At 39.4% G+C, this 6,619-nt stretch overlaps 1 non-coding gene across 1 annotated transcript; it reads right to left on the bottom strand.

The window, feature by feature from the left end:
* Positions 1-293: 293 nt before the first annotated feature.
* Positions 294-355, bottom strand: LOC112932625 (U7 small nuclear RNA). Its single transcript, XR_003237512.1, has one exon. It is a non-coding gene; the product is annotated as a U7 small nuclear RNA (small nuclear RNA).
* Positions 356-6,619: the final 6,264 nt, after the last annotated feature.

Consider the following 6,619-nt stretch of genomic DNA (forward strand, 5'->3'; position numbering starts at 1 on the left):
AACTTTTCTTTATAATCTGCTCTCATGAGAAAAAGCAATGACAAGTAAGCAAGTTAATATCAGCAATTCCCAAGCAGATGTGGGAATTAACTTCAGATAATCAAAAACTGTAAAATGGCAAAGATATCAGCGAAAATTGAGAAAACTATTTTTCTAGATTCTAATGCCTACATTTCAAACTGGTTATTTGTACTAAATTTTTACATAGAGGTATGGAGTTGTACCTCTCTAAGCCTATTTAACCCTTTGTTACTTTCCAGTGTGTGTAAATGTTCTTTTTTTTTTTTTTTTAAAGGGGTTTTCCGGTGAGGACCGGAAAACCTGCTAGACAAATTCTAAAAGAGCTGTAACACTCTAAATGTTCTTGATATAGCCTGATAGTCATGAAAATATGTAAGTTCCTATTTTCCCTGATCTCCAAGAAGATGTTTTGTGCTTTTCAACTTAGAACTTACCATATGGATGTGCTAGGTCCTTGCCCTTCTCTTGCTCTGTCTGCACTGAAGGAAGTTGGTTCCTACCAACTCCATTTGCTAGATTCAGTTGCCTATGCCCCCAAAGAAATTTGGACGATGAAAGGTAAAAAGACAAAGTAGGAGAACTGGCAGAGGAAGAGGAAAAACCAAGGTATTTTTCCTCCTTTGATTCAGGGAGTTTCTCCCACAGCAGCTGCGCTCTAAAATTCCCATTCCAGGCCCAGCCAGGATCAATAGCTCCAGGGCTCTGTTAACCTTAGGGATGGAAAGGAGAGGCTTCCTGCTATGACTATTTGCTGCGGTGCCTATCCTTCCCCAATTTGGCTTTCCAGTCCTTCCAATGCCTTTGTAACTAATTCCTGGTGTTAAATTCCCCCAACTGAACTACCTCCCTTGGGCTCTGATTTCTAGTTGGGCCCCATCTCATACACTGAGGTCACAATACCTAGAAAGTGGTTGAGCAAAGAACAAAATGTTCATCATCACAGAAGAATTTATGTAGGTACCACAACGCTCACATCCCAAAATGTCCAGCAGAGATATAAAAAAAACAAATGAATGTGGTTGAAAATATATAATACAATGGAAAGTTATTTCATTTTTTTTTAAAGTCACTTTCATTTAGTTCTCTTCGTTCATTAGTAATCTCCCATCAATAGTGAAACCGTAGGGAATGGAGCAGAGTGAACAAAAAGAATCATGCCCACGCTGAGCCCAAAATAATTCCAAGTAGATTTGCCTGCACAAAAGAAAGAAAGGGGTAATCAGCACCTAGGGTAGGTAACAAGACGCATTTAGCACTGTTACTGCTAAATAACAATGAAGACCTCTCTGAAATCCCCAGCAGCTTTCTCCCCAGACACTCTTTTCTCTCTCTGCATTAATTTGACCTTCCCATGACACAAAAGCAGTCAAGCTTAATTGGATGGGAGATTCTAAGATAGTTGTCAGTGGCCTAAAAGGCCTGGGGGTTGAGCCATCCTTTGAAATAGGTTTTGAAATCAGATTTTGTGCTCTTTGCAAGGTTGAGGTTGTGGTTTCACCATCTTGGGCAGGATTCAGTTCATAATATCAAGCTTCCAAGCAAATCCGTTTCTGGTTTTGTTGAGATGAAGCCCAGCTGGAAGCCACATAAGGGACTAGTTTTATTCTCCAAGGAGCGATGGGCCATGTGTTAGTTTCCTGGGACTGCTGTAGCCAAGTACACAAACCAGGGGGGAGGAAGGGAGCTTAAACAACAGAAATTTACTGTCTCACAGCTCTGGAGGCTGCAAGTCCAAGACCAAGCTGTGGGCAGGGTGGCTCCCTTCTGAGGGCCGCGGGGGGAATGTGTTCTGTGCCTCTCTCCTCACTTTTGGTGGTTTGCTGGCGATCTTCTGTGTCCCTTGGTTTGCAGAAATATCATCCTGGTCCCTTCCTAGCATTCTCCTTGTGTGTGCAGGTCCATCTCTACCCAAATTTCCCTCTAATAGGGACCTAAGTCACTTTGGATTAGTGCTTACTCTGATGATCTCATTTTAACTTGATTACCTCTGCACATAACCGTATCTGTAAATAAAGTCATATTCTAAGGTACTAGGTGTTAAGATGTCAGCAAATCTTGTTGAGAGGAATCCAATTCAACCCCTAACTCATCACATACACAGATTAGATCATCGTCTCTTGCTGAACTTTTCTTCCCACACCCCCCTACCCATTTCTTTCCACCACAGCCTTCTGGCAGAAGTTAGTGGTCAGGAGCCCATTTGGTAAACTCATTCACACTGAAGCATAATTCATTAGAATTGCTTTTGTCTACTCATATAGTGTAACAGTCCAAAAGGATATGAAGCGGCAATAAGAAACCAATAAACCTCAATATATTGTCCCTCCTGGATATATGTACATTTTATCAAATCACAAGGAATCACACCCATTTTTCACTGTAATGTGAATGGTAGCAACACTTGGGATTATAAGTAAAAACTTGGCTAAGCAGCTCTTGGTCTTCCTTGGAATTAACATAAAAATGGCATTTCCTATTGATGGCAAAATAAGGTTAAATACCATGTTGTGGATACAATGATATGGACTTGTAATTTCTTACTGAAGATTACTATAAACTTCTTCTTTAACACTAACAAAAAACATACACACTGCTGAAGGAGCTGTGAACTTGGTAGATATTGCCACATTATTTATTTCATAAGTGTTACAAAATCTACAAAATTGGGAAGATATTTGAACCCCTGAAACCAGAATGGCTTTCTTTTAAGTCTGTGCGCTCCTATTATGCCTCTACCCATGCAAAAGCCATGTTTGCACTCAATGAAAGACTTGATTTTTTAAACTGAAAAATGTGGGATATGATTGCACAGCTATCACATTTAAGAAAAACTTAAACTGACACTAAGAACTAAAGGGTAAGGTAGGAAAACTTCATGTGTTGTGCTCAGAAAGAAGCTGATTCTGAATTTTCACATGCAGGATCGATCTTCTATAGTCTCTGCCAACATGGAATTAGCAAATATGGAGCCATCGTTCCTAAGGGAAACACAGGGTAAGGTACCTGTGAGGCCCAGGTCACATTTTTGTCAACCCAATACAAAACTTTGTTTTATATGTGTTTCTATCTAAAGACACATTCCTTAATATACATTGTTGATTAGTGAATATCAAGCTCATGGCCAACAACACTATACTCCTTCCTGAATGAAGCTTATCTGTTTTTTTCTCCTTCAGGGACATTACAGCCTTCTTGCACTTAGGAACAGTAAGCAGCATTTCAGCACTCTGCTTGGGGCCATTTTAAATGGCAAAATTAACAATGAAAACACAAAAATGTGAAAAATTAGCACTAGATAAACCACAGAAGGGATATTTATTTACAGTATCAGATCCAAAACAAGAAGGCAAAGTATCCCCACGCTGGACCTTAGCTGGGAACATGCACTATCAGCAACTCAAATATTTTGTCGCTCTGTTCATACCTACGAATGACCATGAGAGTGTCTTGAGTATTGATTTTGGAGGTTATAAAAAATTTTTTTAGTGAGTAGGAGAATCCCCAAACATGGTAGTCATGGACAGTGAGGCCCTTTAATCTGGCTTGCATTACCCATAAATTAAAAAAAAAAAAAAAAGACTCTATTTGTCTAATAAAATAGTTATTTAAATTTGAGGTTATTTAAATGTGAAACTTTGTAATGTGGTGGATAAGTATAATTAATATTCAAGCCCTATTACTGATTCTCTAAGTGACCTTGGGCAAAAAGGCTGGATTTCTGTGGGCCCTGTGGGCCTAGGCGTTTTATTCCTTAGCTGATAGGCTGCGACTAGAGTTAAAAACATGTGTATGTATACACATGCATACATTCATATGGAAATAAATACAGATACTTTTTAAGGCTGTCTTAGAATTCTAATACACACAGCAATGCTCATCTTTAAACATGTTTACCATCAGGAAAACATATAAGAATTAGTACCCTGTATTAGTATAGATGGAGAACAGTAATGTGATGGGAGATGTTCCGCTGTATTTCTTATGGTGTTTGAACCGTGAAAACCTATTAACTATTTAAAAAATTAAACTGTATAAAGAAGAAAGAGAAGAAGAATTAGACTTTAAAAAGAAGGAAGGGAAAAAGAGAAAGAAGAAGAGAAGGAAGAGGAGGAGAAAAACGGAGGAGGAAATAGTGAAGTAGCTATTATGTTGAATTACACAAAATTGCTGATTTTTAATGATTCTGACCTACCAAAATGTCTGTTGCTTACATTCAATCTAATATTAACATCCTCATTTAATGATAAGGAACTCAAGGTTTCCAAAAGCCGAGTAACTGCCCGGTGGCGCACACAGCTTCAGGAGACTCTAGACCTGAACAGAGACCTGTTCCCACTGAGCAGTGTGTACGAATTTCAGGCCATAAAAATAAATGTACAAGGACTGTTTAACTCTCTTTTTTCTATATGTGACCTTAAATGCCACCAAGTGATAGTGATATGATATCAGTTGAATCAGGATTTTCTCCTCTCACCACTTCCCACTCACTCCCTAGGATTGTGCTAGCACCAGACACAGGGACTCTGGTACTCTCCCAGTCATTCCTTCTGCTTCCTGCTCCTTATTGGCGGGGGAAGAGATCTCTGGGATCCCACTGCCTGTACGTTGGCCTGGGGGGCACATGGCCCCTCTGCTCTCAGGAAGTATACGTCACAGACCACTCCTTCTGAAACCACCACTGGCTTCCCTACTGGCTCTGCTGGATCCAGACCCTTACTAGGCTTAAGAAACAGAAAAGTCTGGCTCTGACCCATTGTACACAACCCAAGCCCTGAGTCCTTCAAGTCATTGGCTTTGAAATTTCAAAAGCTTTATCTTACCTTCAACAGACTCTTCCCTTTTTTTTTCCAGACTTCTCTTAAACTCTTTCTTACTTGTAGTTTCAAAGTCTATTTTTCTAACTAAAAACAAACAAACAAAAATCAAGAGTTTGTGTTTTCTTTCATTCTTTTCTCGAGGCAATAAAGGCAAAAGAATTAGGAGCCTAAAGGGTGAGTGTCAGGGAAGGGATAGGGTAATAAGAAAGAATGAATGGGAAAAGAGGAAAACATAATTTTCAAAATACCATCCTGCCACATCTATGTGTTATTCTTTCAACACAACTTCTCAGGTAGTTCTCAAACACGAAAAAGGGGCACCTGAGTGGCTTAGTTGGTTAAGCATTCGGCTCTATTTCAGTTCAGGTCATGATTTCAGGGTCATGAGATCAAGCCCCGCATAGAGCTCTGTGCTGGGTACGGAGCCTGCTTAAGATTCTCTCTGTCCCTTGCCCTCTGCCCCTACCCCTGCTCTCTAAATAAATAAGTCCAAGAATTGTCTAAGAAAGTTACACAGACCCTGCTTTATTTGAAGAATACTAGTCTGGACCCATGGAAATGAGTTAACCCATATTGTTACAGTAATTTTCATTTGTGACCATGTCCATATTAAAACAAGAACTTGCCAACTTTACTAAACAGAAGGGAATGTTTTAGGCAAATAAAACCCAAATTTACTTTCCAACCAAGGGTTGAATAGCAACCTGGCACTGATTAAATAGGAAAGCCCATTGTGGCTGCAGCTCTGTGGCCCTTTTGCTTTGCCTGTGAAGTAGTTCTTTTAGACACAGATGGGGTGCTGGGCCATTATCTAAGCAAGAATTTGCATAACATGAAATCCATCAACATGATACGACAAATCAGAGAGGAGAGTCAAGCAAATGCAATTTAGACATTATGCTGTATCTAAATCACAGAAGAGAAGAATGAGGCAAACAGTGCAATCAGAAGCATTAAGCTCTCTTGTAGAAGGAACAGCAAAATATACTATATATTTCAAGTTGTAGTGGGAACTTGGAGTTTTAAAGAGATAGCGATAGGAAAAAAGGAAGAAAGAGAAGCGTAGAATAGAAGAAGGCACAATATGCACTCAGAATCACAGGAAAAGTATTTAACCAGATACTTCGAAGAAGCAAAGAAGGAACAGCAAAAAAACCTGCATTTCTCTGACAGTGAGAGATGTAAAGTTGGAGAGGAAAAGAATGAGAGGTAGCGGGGAGGATTTGACAGAGCACTAAGAAATTTAATGGAAGAAGAGTGAATATTTACAAGGGATAAAATAAAAATTGATTTTTTAAGTAAAAATATTTCATGGTACAAAGTCCCTAGGCATGCCATTAATGTTTAATTGAGATCATACAACTTTATCGCACTCACTATGTATTTTTCTAAAAATAGTTTAAAAGGCGCTACCCAATCTTCTTGGCCACAGTTCAGAATACAGTTATGGAGTATCATATAGTCCCAGAGAGTTTCTTCTTCTGAAGGCTAATTCTGTTCTCTACCTGCCAAACTGAGAAAAGAAACATGCCAAGGAGCAACTGTTAAATCTGCTCTAGTTCCTGAAGGAGAGGCAAACATAACGTTTCAAGTTTCTCTTAGAAATATTTCTCCTTGGGGCATCTGGGTGGCTTAGTAGCTGAACATCTGCTTTCAGCTCCCTGGGTCCTGGGATCGAGTCCCACATCAGGCTCCTTGCATGGAGCCTGCTTCTCCTTCTGCCTGTGTCTCTGTCTCTCTATGCGTCTCTCATGAATAAATAAATAAAATCATAAAAAAGA

This window comes from Vulpes vulpes, chromosome 5, assembly GCF_048418805.1.
Source record: "Vulpes vulpes isolate BD-2025 chromosome 5, VulVul3, whole genome shotgun sequence".
In the NCBI taxonomy this organism is placed as follows: Eukaryota; Metazoa; Chordata; class Mammalia; order Carnivora; family Canidae; genus Vulpes; species Vulpes vulpes.